Source organism: Benincasa hispida, chromosome 12, assembly GCF_009727055.1.
Source record: "Benincasa hispida cultivar B227 chromosome 12, ASM972705v1, whole genome shotgun sequence".
NCBI classification, from domain to species: domain Eukaryota; kingdom Viridiplantae; phylum Streptophyta; class Magnoliopsida; order Cucurbitales; family Cucurbitaceae; genus Benincasa; species Benincasa hispida.
Genome location: NC_052360.1, coordinates 12381207 through 12399067, shown reverse-complemented (window position 1 = coordinate 12399067; position 17861 = coordinate 12381207).

Here is a 17861-nt window from a genome sequence, read left to right as displayed (position 1 = left end):
ATACGTTATTAATCTCTCATTGAAGCATTCTAATAAACTCCTACTAAAGTGTTCTAATAACATATTATGTATGCTATTCAACTCCCACTAAAATGTCCTATTATTTGTTTGGGTATATTTTTACTTAGGTTTGTTTCAACTAATTAAACAACCTAAGTCTAGGTGTTTATCCAAGTATAACGTTTATATTTGGATTTAACCTACGATGTCTAAGTGATAAACTAGTTTTAAAACCTCACATCACTCACATTTTGCTCATAAAACTGGTTAACAATGCACAATTATTTGGCCATAATCCCCAGGTAGGAATGTTCCATAGACCGTCAACTTAAGTACCTCTAGCCTTAGATAGGATTATATACCGGTTGAGTTTGTAATCAAATTTTATAAGATGTTGACCTATTTTAACTATTAAAAAAGATGGTTAATCTACAGGAGCATGCAATTTATCTTTGTTATAGATTTTAAATGTCTAATCCAATTTTATAACTTAAAAAATTTTAGACATGCTAAGCATCCATAACATACATTAAAGACATTCAATATTTAATATAACATTTATATTAAAACATTTGAAACCCTATACATGCATATTATATTTATAACGCTTTATAACATACTTTCAATGCATGTAACATGCTTTCTATGGTGGGATTTTAAATCTACATGTCATACTTTATGCACATACAAGATTTATTTAATTATAATATATATCACATGCATAAATAATTAAACATAGACTAGTATGGTTTTATTTTTGGTATTATCAAGCAAACAAAAACCTAATTATTATAAAATTTAGCAAAAAATGGCTCCAAAACGCTTTTGGATTACTCAACTGCCTTGAACTGGACCCGAACCTCTTGAACCAGACCTCTAATTCTCAAAATTGGGCTGAACCAGGTAAAAACCATCGAGTTCCACCAAGCATCGAGTATTTCACTAAATACCATCGAGTTGCTCATCGAGTACCATCGAGTATGGCATCATGCATCTAGTATTTCACAAAATACCATTAAGTTGCATCGAGTACCATCGAGTATGGCATTGTGCATCGAGTATTTCACAAAATACCATTGAGTTGCATCGAGCACCATCAAGTATGGCATCGTGCATTGAGTATTTCATAAAATACCATCGATTATGAGCATCGAGTACCATCGAGTATGACATTGTGCAATGAGTATTTCATAAAATACCATCGAGTATGAGCATCGAGTAACATCAAGTATAGGGTATTGAGCATTGAGTATTGGGTAGTGGCTGAAAAAAAATTAGTTTCTACTGCTCGACCTTCTTCATTTCTCTCTTCAATTACATCCTAATTGCAACTCTAATTATTCCAATCGAATTATAGACACTTAAACACACATTAAGGCCCATTAAACAAGAGCCAATTACAAGAATTACAACATAATTGAAGAGAAAACAATGTCGAAACACAGAAAAACCATATCAGTTCATCATTTTCATACAACTTATGAAAAACACCCACCAGAACTCAAATTAACACCAATTGAGTACTTAAATCATGCTCTGATACCAATTGTTAATATCTATTAGCATGCAACTGAAGCAAACAGAATCAATAAGCACTCTAATTACATTTAATTTGAGTTCTAAAAGCATGCATAAACAAAAACATCAGAAGAGAGTTTCTAAACTACATACTTTTGATGAAGTTCTCCAAATTTCAAGTTGCTCTTCATGTGATTTCAGCTCCAATTAAACAATGAACCACCAAAATATCTTTTATACTATTCTCAGCCTTGAATTTGAGTGGTGGAACTCAGATTGGAGTGAATTTGTGAAAGAAAAAATGGGTTTTTTAGATGATGAACAACCTTTCCATAGAAAAACTATTTCCAGTAGGCAACCTCTCATTCCTCAGCCAAATTAGGGTGGTTTTATCCATTCATTTCATATAGGCACTGAAGGAGATATCTCAAGGCCACCTCAGTTGCATGTATGAAAATGGGATTTGCGTGTGTATACGAGGGTAACACCAAAATTTTGTGAAAAAGTGGGAAAATCCCACTCAAATCTAATTTTCAATTTTTATATATTTAAATTCAAATTTTAATTAATTAAAAAATTAATTAAATTTAAAACATCAAAATTGAATTTCTCAAATTGAATTGAAATTGAAAATTAATTTGATTTTTAATTAATTAAAAATATTTAATTAATTAAATAACAATTTAATATCAAAATATTAAGTTGATCACACACCTAGTTTTAAACATGAATCCTATTCATGTAATTAATATCTAAATCAATATTTAAATATCATAAACTCTCCAATTCTTTAATTTCAATAAATTAAACATTATTAATTATATCAAATATAATTATACAAACCCTAATTTGAATTTTGAACTATTCAAATTCAAACCCTACTTTCAATTTGAATATTTCAATTTGAACAATTCAAATTGATATCATTCTAAATTCACTCAATTTATTACTTCAAGGCATTCATGTTTTACGAGTTAGTAGAGGGACCTTATGGACCTACAGATCATGAGTTTCAACGATTCAAGATTAATTGGCTAAAACACTTTAGACCAAATTAATCAGTATTCGTTAACTATCAAGTCATACCACTATAGCTCGATAGTTGCACTCTCTTACTGTAGATATATTTATGGCCACTTAATTTTACCATAATCAGTAAGTTGACCCTTCACAGGTTGTTCGTAATAACGGCTGGGTCAATATGCTGTTTTACCTTGATATTACATCTTGCTTCTTAAGTTCCACCGATTCTCTAATAAACAATTGGTTTGTGATCCAATTACTAAACTGGATCCCTTTCCGGCCAATGAGAGGGTGGGGCCCCTTGTTCAAGACCTGGATTTAGTACTTAAGAGAACAATCTTTCTCCTATCCCTAAATCAGATAGATGAATTCTTTATTGTACCCTATGTCCCTAACTATCTACCCGGTCTTACTCTTGAAAGGGAGGCTTATTGAGCCGGTCACCTATGCAAATCTAAGGATAATCCCAAATAAATAGAAGTTAATAGTTAGCCTAGGATTAAGATCGAGTTACCTAGGTCATCTAGGCGAAATAGTCAGTCTTAAACAGTAAACAACATTATAAAGTAAGAATGACTTATTTCTTGGTCCGATCTTATGCAAACTCATTGCATAGGACGCCCCCACTCCTCATGTCAATACAAGAACGAATCAGGATCACTTCGTTGTAACACTTTACAACAAATTGTAACTACAGCGTGGGCGACATCCAATAGTGTTACCAGAATAAGACACCCAACCTTATTTGTATACTATAGATCATTTTGACTATTTACACACCCAACCTTAACTTCATGGTGTTGTTATGAATTCTTGGGTGAGACTTTTTTATTTTATTTTTCTTTCTTTCTTTCTTTTATATGTCCTTTTTCTGTATATCTTTTTTATTTTACTTTTATAATTATTTCTTTCTTTTATATATTTATTTTCTTTATTATTTTTTTTATATCTATATGTTAATTTAATTTTAGATTTTAATTTTCCAAATATTTAGATTTATATATTATTTTGATTTTCAAATTTAAAATTTTCAATCGAGTTGTTTCAAATATAGAAAAATGAATCAAAATATTACAAATATAGAAAATTTAATTTTAAATTTTCAAATATTTAGATTTATATATTATTTAGATTTTCATATTTCAAATTTTCAATAGGGTTGTTTTCAAATATAAAAAAATAAACCAAAATATTTAAAAATATAGCAAAATTTCACTGTTTTTCTATGATAGACCGTGATAGACTATTATCTGTGTCTATCATGACACAGATGGACATAAATACTAGTATATCGTAGATAAATTGTAATATTTTGCTATTATTTGTAAATATTTCCAATAGTTTTCTTGTTTAAAATAATTTTCCTTTTTAATATGTATATAGAAATATTTTTTGAATTTTGAATTTTAAATTTTACAATTTGAATATATATATATATATATATTCTTACATATGAAACTAGTTATAATTTTACAATATATAAATTTTGTTTAATATTTTTACAACCACAACATTTACATAATAATATAATTGAGTTAGATTAAGTCTACATCATTTAAAATTTAAAATAGATGACTTGAGTGAGAAATATTATTATAAATCAAAATTTAGTAATATATTAATGATAGAAACAATTGTATTTATTGTTATTAGTTTTACATCAAGACTTATGTGTATTTGATAATTATTTTTTATATTTTAGTGCATGCTATATATATTTTTATTTTATATATTTAGATTATATTTAAACTCTAAAATATGAAAAATAATGGGAAAAAAATACGAGAAACAAGAAACAAGAATAATTATCTAACAAGTTCTATTTTTATTTCACTTTTTTAAGAAATAAGAAACAAAAATAGTTATCAAATACATTCTTATTTCTTGCTCTCAAAAAAGAGAAAATAAGAAATAAAAAAGAAAAAAGAAAAAACAGAAAATAAAAAACGAGAATATTATCCAAACAAACTAGACACAGGTTAAAATGATCTCTTAAATTATTATCATGAAATTGGCAAATTGTAGGTGAACAAGTGGTTTGTTTTATTCTATTTTGTGTTACTCAAGAATTTAAGCAAGTAATCAAGGCACACGTCATTGACCAAAAGCTCAGATATTCGACTTTATTAAATTCTGAAAAAAAAAAAAAAGGAAAAGAAAACATGTCCGTGTAAGGCTAAAAATAAGGCCTTCCCGTTGGCAAATTCAACTCAATTAAAATCGACTAAATCTAACCTAACTCAGTTGGGGGTATTCATCAATTAGTCCGCGTCAATTTTAGGCTTAAATTGATGTCGATAATTTGATTTAATCATTTGATTTTTTATTTTTTGTTTTTAAAAATTAAGCATATAGTTATTATTTTTACCTCTAAATTTTGTTATTTATTGTCTACTTTTTAAGATTTAAAAAATCAAACCAAAATTTAAAAACTAAAAAAAAAAAGTAGTTTTTAAAAACTTATTTTTTGTTTTTGAAAGTTGGATAAGAATTCAACCATTGTATAATATATTTAAGAAAGATGCACATCATTATAAAAATTAGAAGGAAAATATACTTAACTTTTAAAAATAAGAAAAAATAATAATAATAATAATAATTACCAAATAAGTTAGTTTTTTCCATTTTGATTCATGGTCGTTGGTTTTATGAGGGCCAAAGAAACCAATTGACTGACCACACGAACGTTTCTTGTGGTGTGAGTTTTAATTAAAGAAAAACCAGAGAGATGGAAACAAAAAAAGAATATGAGAAAGAAAAAAAAATTAATGAGGAAGGGAGGAAAAATTAGTTGGTCTTTGACAAAAGTACTTTATGTAACAAAAGTATCTCTAGTTTCCTTTTTGCTTTTCAATTTAGGTAGTCCTTAAAACTTAGGGCAGCTACAAATAAGCTCAAAATATTTCGTAGATGTAATAAAATGTAAAAGAATTTACAGATATAGTGAATGAGTAATAAAATCCATCGGTGATAGGAGTCTTTCAGTGATCTATCACTATAGATTTTGTAATCAGTAGTAATAGACTTTTATCATCAATAGACTAGCATCAGCGATATAATCTATCATTGATACTCTATCATAAATAGACTTTATCAGTGATCTGAGATATCGTCGATATACTCTATTAGTGATTAGAGTCCATGACCTATAGGATTATATTATTTGAAATCTATATATCAACAATAGCCAGAGATAGATTTCACATAGCATATAGAAATCTATTACTTATAAAGAAGGCTACTTGTAGACTTTTAATAAATATTTTTAAGCTTTAATCATAGATAATTTAGTTGTAGTTTAGTTTTTTATAAAAAATATTTTATCAAATTACTTTCAATTTTTTATTGAAAGAGATGGGAAAGAAATTTGGAGGAAGAAAGTGAGAAAACTAAGAAAGAAAAAGAAACATATTTCTTTAAAATCTATCTATAATGGAAGAAATAGAATATATATTAGTTGTACATTGTGATTGAAATCTATCAAGCATAATAGTTTATCATTGATAGATTTAGGTTGTGAAATAATAGTATGTCAGGAATGAACTTCTATTATTGTTAGACTTCTAATTTTGAAAAAATCTATAATGATAAAAGCCAACCTAAATACTAATTATTGTGCTAAAAAACATGAGAGAGAAAAAGAAACTTGTAAAGAAGAGAAAAAGATAAAATAGAATATTGTACAAAATGGAGCATATCATGAAAATGAAAGGAATAACATAAAGCTTTCTTGGAAAAGTCTAAAACTTGAGTCAGTTGATTTTATGTCCAACGGTTTGGTTCGATTCGGTTCGATTTTAACTGATTTTTTTGCTTCTTTATATTATTTTTTCCATTGTGTTTTTAGAAGAAAACGAGAGGAATGAGAGAATGTGAGTGAGAGGTGCAAAATGGATATGTAAAATGTACCTATTACCATGAGTGACGACGACGGAGGAGAGTTGAACAACCAAGCGTCAATGGGAGTGAGGTGAGTGGCGGATTTCGACTTCAGCGAAAGTAAAATCAAAATGGCGATGAGAGAAGGAGAAAGGAAGATGAAATGTAGAAGTGAGATGAGGAACTGATGGAAGAAGAGGAAAAGAAAGAAAATGGGGAAGTGGTTGGCCGCACGAAAGTTAGGGTTTGCGGAGGAAGGAAAACCATTGTTGTGTGTGAATTATAAGACCACTGGAGTTTTGGTACATAAGATAATGGTTTTTTTAATATTTTGTGTGGGTTTAATATTGAAGCAAGTTGGTTTGAATGCATCTATTTCTTCCATATAAATTTCGGTGTGAATGAAGTTTAAAATGCAGTTGAAATTCATAAAAATAAGAATGTAGTTTGATTTTTTTTCTTGAGTTAAGGATCAAAGTGAATGATCCGTGTTCGGAAGGATCTACGATGATTTTCAAGTGATTGTTGATATACATTTTGTTCCATATTTGAAAGAAAATAATATGATGTGTTAGCCAGTAATTTTTTTTTTATCAAAGTGTTTTTACTTTATAGAGATAAAAAGAATTTTGGATTTAAGATTTTAAAATCAAATTCAAGATCAATTGAGCTTTAATATGTCCAAGATGATTGTTAATGGTATGTCAGAGTATCTTGTTACAAGGATATAGTGATTTGTGGATGTTTAGGGAGTTTATGGATATTCATAATTATTCTAAGAATAGTATTCATACTTCTCAAAGACAAGCTGCTTCATTCTTAATAAATAATTATTTGAAAAATGAGTTTAGATTTAGTTCTTCTCATGGCCCTGGTTTTTGGGTGGATTGAGCTGCAAGTGCATGTGGGTTTTCTAGTCTTTTCTAATATCTAGGTCTATTTTTGTGTTTATATCTGTAATTTTTCTCTGGTTACCATTTATGCAATCGACATTATTTCTAATCATCCTTGAAAGATTCCATAAAGATAAGAATTGGTTTACTTACATTAATCATAATAAAAAATGAGAATAAATTGTTTTTCTTTATAAGAATATGAATAAGAATTTCCATTTAAAAAAGTATAAGAAAAAGATAAGTGGAATAAGAACAAAATGGGAAAATTTTTAAAAGTAACTAAAAAATAAAAAACCATATAAATATTACAGAAAATAGATGTCCATTAGATGCTCATACTAATGTTCATTGACCATGTGTTATGTCCCCGATTTTCCAAAGTATTGTCCATGTGTCTTGTAAATACTCATTATTAGTGTCCATATAATCCACCTTCTAGTTACCAATTTACCATAAATAATGGCATTTTGTGGGTTTTGAAAGACACATTGGGCAAATTCCAAATAGTTTGGAGAAAGTGGAGAACTACAATTTGTTATTTTATTTATTTTGTTATTTATTTTATTTTATATATTTATATATATTGTGTTTAATTTAATTTAATATTATATTCTATTGACATCCATGTTCTTGTTGTGCTCTTTAAATTCATAACATGTTATCAGCATGAGCTCTTGTTGTTTTACTCGCTAAAGGTAGATTCTAAAAGTATGTCGATTTTTTTCCTTCTCATTATAATTAATAAATTTAATGTTATTTTGCATATTTAATATCTATTAAATTTCTAATATAAATATAATATATTTTTTTTTGATAATGTTCCCATGAAAAATCTCACAAAATTAGAATTTGTCACCCTTGATATTAACGACAATAATTATTTGTCATGGGTGTTTGATGCTGAAATCCACCTGGATGCTATGAATCTTGGAAAGACTATTAAAGAATGAAATACAGCATCCAATTAGGACAAAACAAAAGCCATGGTTTTCCTTCGTCATCATCTCCACGAGGGGGAATATCTTACAATAAAAGATTCCCGTATCTTGTAGAAAATTTTAAAAGAGAGAAATGATCATAAAAAACAGTTATTTTTCCTAAAGCTCGTTATGTGTGGATGTACTTAAGGCTACAAGATTTCAAATCAGTAAGTGATTACAACTCCACATTATTTAAAATCAGTTTGAAATTGTTATTATGCGGAGAGAAAATTACTAATGTTGATATGTTAGAGAAGACATTTTCTATATTTCATGTCTCGAATATGCTCATACAACAGCAATATCGAGAGAAAGGTTTTAAACAGTATTATGAATTAATTTCATGTTTTCTCGTGGCCAAAATAAATAACGAGTTATTGATGAAAAATCATGAATTTTGACCAACCGGAATAATACTATTCCTTAAAGTGAATGCTGTGAATTTTAATAATAATCATGGTCAAGGTCGTGACTGTGGTAGATGAAGAAATAATTATTATTTTTGTAGTGGTCATTCTAATCATTCAAATTTCAAAAGAACCACACAAAATGATGATCACAAAGGAATAGCCTCACAAGATAAGAGTTCAAAAAGTGTTGAAAATAAATGCTTCCAATGCAAAATGACTGGGCATTGGTCACATACCTGTTGTATGTCATAACACTTAGTTGATCTCTATCAAACCTTCTCGAAGAATAATAAAAAAAATGTAGAAGTAAATTTTGCATACCAGGATAGTGACATATTTGACTCATCCCATATGACAAATTTAGATGTGGCAGGCTTCTTTGAATCTTCTAAAGAGAAAATCGGCAGAATTAATGGAACATCAAGTGTTTCATTTAACTTTGAAAACATCTAGATCTATTTTCTTTTCTTCTTTATGGTTTTTTCTTCTTTTAGTAGATCTTAACATTTGTATATTCCAAATGTTTTTTTTTTCTTATTGTAATTATTTTCTTTTATGAAGAAACTTGGATCATTTTCATATGTCGGAAATAAGTAAAGAAGATACATGTCTGACAGATAGTGCAACTACACATACAATACTTACAAATAGAAAATATTTTTCCAAACTGACAATGCTGGAAGCGAAAGTCAATACGATATCAGGTTCCGCAAACTTGATTGAAGACTTTGGAAAAGCAAATATTATTTTTTCTAGAGGAACGAAATTCACATGCATTATTCTCTAGTCAATCAAAGAGAATTCTACTTAGTTTTAAAGATATAAGCTGCAATGGTTATCATATTGAGACTAATAATAAGAATAATGTGGAATATCTATATATCAAATCTGCAATCTCAAATGAAAAGCATATACTGGAAGAGTTGCATGTTATCTTCTGGATTATATTATACTCATATACGAGTAATTGAAACATATGCAACAATGAACCTGAAGTTCATGAATCCAGACATATTTACAATTTAACATGAACGATTGAGTCATCCAGAATCTATAATGATGAGTAGAATTATTGAGAATTCAAATGGACATCCATTGAAGAGCCAGAAGATTCTTCAATCTAATGAATCATCATGCTTGCTCTTAAAGAAAATTGATAATTAGACCATCACTAGCTAAAGTGGTGATTGAATCACCTGTATTTTTAGAACGAATTCATGGTGATATATGTGGACCTATTAACCCACCAAGTGGATCAATTATATATTTTATGGTATTATAGACGCATCCAACAGATAGTCACATGTGCATTTATTATCAAGTCGAAATCTTACATTTGCAAGATTACTTGCTCAAATAATGAAATTAAGAGCACAATTTCCTAATTATACAATTAAGACCATTCGTCTAGATAATACTGGTGAATTTACATCCCAAGCTTTTGATAATTATTGTATGTCAATTGGGATAAGTGTTGAACATCTTGTAGCTTATGTTCATACACAAAATGGTTTAGCAAAATCATTCATAAAACGTTTGCAGTTAATTGCTAGACCATTGACTATGAGAGCTAAGTTTTCTACATCTGTATGGGACCAATAGTCCGAACACCAGAAAATATCAAACCTATGGGATATAAATGGGTATTTGTAAGAAAAAAAATGAAAATAATGTGGTCACAAGATATAAAGCAAGACTAGTTGCACAGGGTTTTTCACAAAGACCTAGTCTTGATTATGAGGAGACGTATTCTCTGGTGGTGGATGCAATTACATTAAGATATTTAATTGGTTTGACTGTGTATGAAATTCTGGACATGCATCATATGGATGTAGTCACGACATATTTATATGAATCTCTTGATAATGATATTTATATGAGAATCCTATAAGGATTTAAGGTACCTAAAACATATAAATCAAATTCCTGGGAATTATATTCAATAAATTTACAGAGATCGCTATATGGATTGAAACAATCAGGACGAATGTGGTACAATCTTCTAAGTGGATATTTGTTGAAAAAAAGGATATCAAAACAATCTAATATGTCCACATGTTTTTATAAAGAAATCATAGTCAGGATGGAACTCTTGAAGAGCTTTTAAAGGCAATAGATGAAAGATCTTGAAAAATAAAATTTTACCTAGGCTTGCAAATTGAGCATTTAGCAATGAAATATTTTTTTATCAGTCAAATTATACAGAAAAAGTTTTGAAAAGATTTTATATGGACAAAACACATCCATTGAACATTCCAATAGAAGTTCATTCATTAGATGTGAGGAAAGATATAATTCGACCTTGAGATGATAATGAAGAACTTCTTGGTCCTGAAGTACCATATCTTAGTGCAATTGGTGCAGTTATATATCTTGCTAATAATACAAGACCAAATATTGCATTTTTAGTAAATTTATTAGCAGATATAGTTCTTCTCCAACTAAAAGACATTGTAATAGAATTAAACATATACTTTGTTATTTTCGAAGAACGATTGACATGAGGTTTGTTTTATTCAAATAAATTGAATTTTGATCTGGTTGATTATGCAGATTCTGGATATTTATTTGATCCATATAAAGCTAGATCTCAAATAGGTTATCTAATCATTGGAGTTGATGCCCTAAATCTCGTAGAGTCTGATAGTTTGTAAACCTTGTATGAACAAACATTTATGTGATTAATAATATTTGATAATTTATTCACTTTGTCTATGAAATATATGAGATTTTAGTTGCATTAACCAGAAACCAATAAACTAATATCTACATTTATCATTGTAACTTAAACATGTATGTGGAGACATACAGGTGGATCATATTTAAGTGATAACCTAAATGGTTTGTAATATATGGATAAGGTTGGGTACTTTATCCTGGTGATAGTACGAGTATGGCCTACTTTGTAGGTGTTACAAATGTTGTAAAGTGCTATAAATGATATGATCCTAATCATTCATGTATTAGACATGCTAGTGGGGATATTCTATACAAAGAAGTTTGTATAAGATCGAACCACGAAATGCTTAATTTCATTATATAACACCGTTTATAATAAAGACTTTCATTTCATTAGGATGATCAAAGGTAACATGACCTTAATCCTGAGTGAGTTGTGAACTCTTGCCTATGAGGGCAGTCCTTTGATTGTATGGGTGAGAGTGACCAGATCGTCGACTCAATAAGCCTACCATTTTGGGGATTCGTCTGATTAGAGAGCTGGGAACTCAGCTACACAAGATGGAATTCACTCCTTCTCTGAAGCATAGGTAAGTAGATAAATTGCTCCCTTAAGGGCTGATTCTGGGTCTTGAACAATGTGGCACCATACCATCTCTTGGCCAGAAAGGGGTATAATCATAGTGGGACTACGATCTATTGTTCATTAGAGGGATCAATGGTACTTAAGGAGTGAGATGTAACTACAGGGGTAAAACAATAATTTGGCCCAACTATACTTACGAACAATTTGTGAAGGATCATCGTACTGTTGATTGGTTATATTCAATGGACATATAAATATATCTATAGTACGAAGAGTGCAGCTGTCGGTCTTTAGTGGAGTACTTGACAGTTAACGGATGGTGGATAAAGTAATTAAAGAGTTTAATTATTTATTCACTTACTAGTAGAGCTTCAAGCTACAGGTCCATAAGGTCCCCTTGGTAGCTCAAATGGTTTAGTTGAGAATCAATTTTTGGGTTAATTTGAATTTTTCAAATTAATAAGAGAGAATTATATAATTAAATTCATTAAATTATATGATATAATTGACATAATGTATTTGATACATTATAGTTTAATTGGAGGAACAAATATTTGAATATGATTCAAATATATTTTCTACGAATAAGATTCATAGTCGTTTAAATTTAATATAACTATGATTTATATTAAATGCCATAAAATAGAGAAAAAGAACTATAGGTTATATTGTATATGATGCAATATTAAAACTATAAATTACAAATATAATATGATAAGCTAGTTATCATATTTATTTATAATTATTAATTCCCTTCTTTTATCTAACCACCTTAGTGGGAGGTTAAGTGGTTTATTAAGGCAAAGGGATAAATGAAATATGATTATATTATTCCATATCTAAGTGTTACACGATTGTGAGGCTACACAATCAACATAGAGAGTCTATGCAATAAACTTGTTTTTCTACACGATTGAGAAAACTCTATGTGATAGATAAGTTCTTCGTTCATTCGTCTTCCTCCTCCAAACCAAAAACTCTCTCCTAACCAAAATAGTCAGAGCCCACCACTTCTGGGTTCTCACACCGAGAATACCAAGGTCACCAAATGGTAATGTTCTCTTCCTTTGGTTCGAGTTTGGTTGCTATTTGAGGAGTCCAATTGCTATTCAAAATGTTCGTGTAAGTTTGAAGGATTAACGCGAAGAAGAGTTCTTCAAAGGTATAATCTCTTTAACCCTTTTTCTAGTTCAAAAGCATGTTGTAATATATGTTTGATGCATAATATGTACTGTTTATTGTAAATGTTTGTTTCAATCGAAATAGGATTTGGACAATCCAGTTCCGCTTAAAGGTTCTCTGTAAAACGAGTTCCTTCACTATTCACATGTGGAGGAACTGTTATATCATGGCAATCGGTGAAATAGACCATAACAACCACTTCCTCAAATCATGTTGAAATTTTTGCAATTCACGAGGTTAGTCGAGAATGTGTATGGCTAAGATAAAAAGCTCAGTACATTTGTGGAACATGTGGTTTGTCTTCCAGTAAAAATCTTCCAACAATATTATACAAAGACAACACAACATGTATATTCCAAATCAAATGATGATATATTAAAGAAGATAGAACGAAGCATATTTCCCCAAAGCTTTTCTACACTCATGATCTTGAAGAAAATGGTGACATTACTATATAATAAATTTGTTCAAAGAATAATCTGGCAGACTTATTTACAAAGTCATTACCTACAGCAATCTTTGAAAAATTGGTGCACAACATTGGAATGCAGTGACTAGAAGCTCTCAAGTGATGTTTCCGTGAGGAGGAGTAAATATAGTGTATTCTTTTTAAGAGTATTAGATTATATGAAATATGTATCTTTTTCCTTTCCTAGGATTTTTTTCCCAATGGGGTTTTTCACTAGTAAGGTTTAACGAAGCATATTTCATATATATAATGGGCATCTAAGCGAAAGTATTATAAATATTATAAAAAATAGATATCCATTAGATACTCATGCTTAGTGTCAATTGACCATGTGTCATATCCCCATTTTTTCAAGGTGTTGTCCATGTGCCTTATAAATACTCATTATTAGTATCCATATAACCTACATCCTACTTGAATAGTGGCATTTGATGGGTTTTGAAAGACACACATTAGGCAAATTCTAAAAAGTTTGGAGAAAGTGGAGAAATTCATAATTTGTCATTATATTTACTTCTGTTATTTATTTTATTTTATGTTTATATATTATGTTTAATTTATTTTAATATTATATTTTATTGGCATCCTTGTTCCCATTGTGCTTCTCAAATTCACAACACTATATGCTTTTTGAAAGTGGTTCTTTTGCCTTTTATAGGAATGAACTTCCCTTTTTGCCCATAGAATAAAAAGACATCAAATATCTAAAAAATTTCTCCCTCCATTGTCATCTCTATCTTTTTTTTCCCGTCTTCTCTTCTCCCTCTTCTGTCCATTCCAACATTTTTCTCTTTAACTTTGTCTGACAACATTTTTCTTATTCTCTCTCAATTCTATCTTCTTCTCTGTCCCACATTCTTCTTCCCCTATTTCTCATTCTTTTTTCCTCTCTCATCTTTATAAGTTTAACTTCATAATTATACAATAAAATCCTACTATTGTGTAAAACAATAAATGCCAAGATCTTTGAAATAAATGATTTTCACACTAACATTAATTAGAATCACATACCTTGATCCACGGTATTAGTCTTTTAAGGCATTGCGTTTCTCTCTCTTAGCCTTCCTTTTGAACTTAATTAGGTTTCTTAATGAGGAGAAAGAACTAGGTAAAGAGAGAACAAATCCCTGGGTTTTATTTTTATATAGACGCCTCTCATTAGGTTGTTTAATTAGGGAATTTAATTAATTTAGGAATTATCTTTTACTTAATTGGTTCAATAAAATAATAGGCCCAAAAGATAAACTAGGAGATAATACACATGGCCCAGAATCTAACATTCACCCACTTACCATTTGATATTATTTACCATATATGTTCATAAACATAATTCCCAAAGAAGATAAAATTTTTATCTTCATATCATGATACCAATTTCAAGTCAAAGATACTAAAGGATCATGACGGTCATACATCATTGCATTGACATAATCCCTTCTATGTATCACATAGTTCTTCATCTAACATGATCTATAATAAAGATAATCAATAATGGTACAACAATAAGTGTCTTTGTCAAAGACAATGTCTTGTTTAATTTATATAATTCATTTATATATATACAAATCATAAGAAATAAAACCATAAGATAAAATAAGAAACAATAAATAAATGAGCTCAGAGTTTCCAATAACAAAATCATAATATCAATAATGGTGTCCATTAGTGTCCATACATTTCGCATATTCATTACATGCCTTTGGTAATAGTCCTTTAGTTAGTGGATCTACAATCATAAGTTTAGTGCTAATGTGTTCGATTGACACACTTTGTTTTTGAACATCTTCTTTAACAACAAAGTATTTAATTTCATTTATTTAGGACCTTTAGAATACTTGTGGTTTTTTAGAAGAAGACCGTTGCAAAATTATTCACAATAAATTTTCAGCGGCTTCGCAATATTGTTGACAAATATAAGTCCTGAAATAAAGTTCTGCAGCCATAAACTAATAACTATAGCCTCAAAGCATGCTACAAATTTAACTTTCATAGTGGACACGGTGATAATAAACTGCTTCACACTTTTTCCTAAAATTTCTCCTCCACATCATAGGAACAAATGACCAAATGTGAAATTTCATGTGTCCACATACCCAGTGAAATTTGAATCTGAATATCCAATCAACTGAAGATGATTAGATCTTCTATAAGTAAGCATATAATTCTTCATTCCTTGTAGATAGATACCTACGTTCTTTGCAACTTTCCAATTATACATTCCTGGATTACTTTGATCCTATCCAGCATACCGATAGAAAACCGATGTCTAGTCTAGTACAAGCTTACTGCACGTTCAGTTTTCAATAATAGAAGCATGAGGAATGGTTTCCACTTGATTTCATTCTAATTCATTCTTTGGACATTGCATGAGACTAAACTTATCTCCCTTCTGAATGAAAATATTCTTCAAGAGCATTTATCCATCTTAAATCTCTCCAAAATTTTATTAATATATGCCTTTGGAGACAATCCTAATAGTTCATGTGCTCGATCAAGGAATATTTCGATTTTAGTCACATAGAATGTCAAGCCCATATCTTTTATGTCAAAGTTCTTGGAGAGAAATTCTTTGATTTCACAAAATAAACTAAAGTTATTAGTACCAAGCAAAATGTCATCAACATGTGAACAATAATTATAAACTTACTCCCATTGATCTTTAGATATATATATCAAACAACGAAATTTTCTTAAAATCCAAAAGAAGTGATGGTATTATTAAACTTATAATACCATCGCCAATGGTTTGTTTAAGTCCATATATTGACCTCTTTAGCTTACACACCATATGTTCCTTTCCTTCAACTACAAAACCTTCTAGTTGATCCTTGAACACTTAATTATCTAAATTTCCATTTAGAAAGTAGTTTTCACACCCATTTGATTAAGCTTTAAATCATAATGAGCAACTAAAGCCATAATAATTCTCAATGTATCTTTTTAAGAAACTAGAAAAAAGTCTCTTTATCGTCAATACCATCTTTTTGAGTATAACTTTTGGCAACAAGTCTAGCCTTGTGTTGTTCGATACTGCCATTTGAGTCATGTTTTTTCTTAAAGACCCATTTACATCCTACTCTTTTACTTCCTTTAGGAAATTCTACAAGATCCCAAACCTCATTATAATTCATAATGTCGGGTTGTTTTAATGTTTCAGGCCTAAATCAAGTAGAAAGCTTATGAGGAGAAGCCCAAGTTGATATAAGTTAATTGAAATGAGTGAATGAGAGATGACCACATCTACTGCCTTGATGACTAACATGTGGATGAGGTTCTTTTTAGCCTAAATGAATTTCAGGCTATGACTTTTATTTGAACGAAATTTCCTCTCTCTTTCTCTTTGTTTTAAATGCTCTCTCTAACTCTCAGATTTTCTCTCTAATGGTGATTTTGATGATGCAAGGTGAAATTGGAACATGCACTACAGAAGAAGGAAGGAGAAGAAGAAGTAGACACCTAGATTTACGTGGTTCGGCCAAAATCAACCTACATCCATGAGAAGGGAAAACTTTGAAGATTATAGATAAGTTTCTCTGCACTTTTGTATAAAATAACTCTCTTACTTTCTTTACATATTTGATCTATATTCATAGTTTATCCAAATCAGTTAAAAATTAGTAAGTTTATTAAGAAACGTGTAAAACTAGTCGTTGAAATCAGAATACTTCAATCCTCTACCTTGAGTCTAACACATGCAACGTTCAATCCTTCCACTTTCTGACAATTTTCGTAAACTTTGAAACTTCTCCTTAAGGATTCTTCGAGGTGGAAAGACTTGTGAAGGTTGGCCCAAGGTGCTTGGAAGCAAGACATGCGTTGGCCTTAGGAGATTTTGAGAAGGAAGTCTTGAGTTGGCTAAGTTAAGGATAGCTATACTTTAGGAGTTTGATGCACACAGAGGTACTTAGCAGAGAAATAAATTGCTAAGTGTTGCCAAGAGGGGGCAACTATGCGTTAGAGGTAGGGATGGCAATGGGGTCGTGATGGGGTGGGGATGCACTCCCCATCCCCATCCCCACGGAGATTTTTAATCCTTGTCCCCGCCCCATTCCCTGTTTTGGGGAGTTGGGGTCGGGTTCAGGGAATCACCGTTTGGGGATTCAGGTCCCTGCGGGGAAAAATCCCCTTTTTTATTTTTTTATTTTTATTATTTACAATTAACTAAATTTAATATTTATATTGAAATTGTAAATTTTATATAGGAAATTAGTATTATTGTTAAATATAGTTGTTTAATTT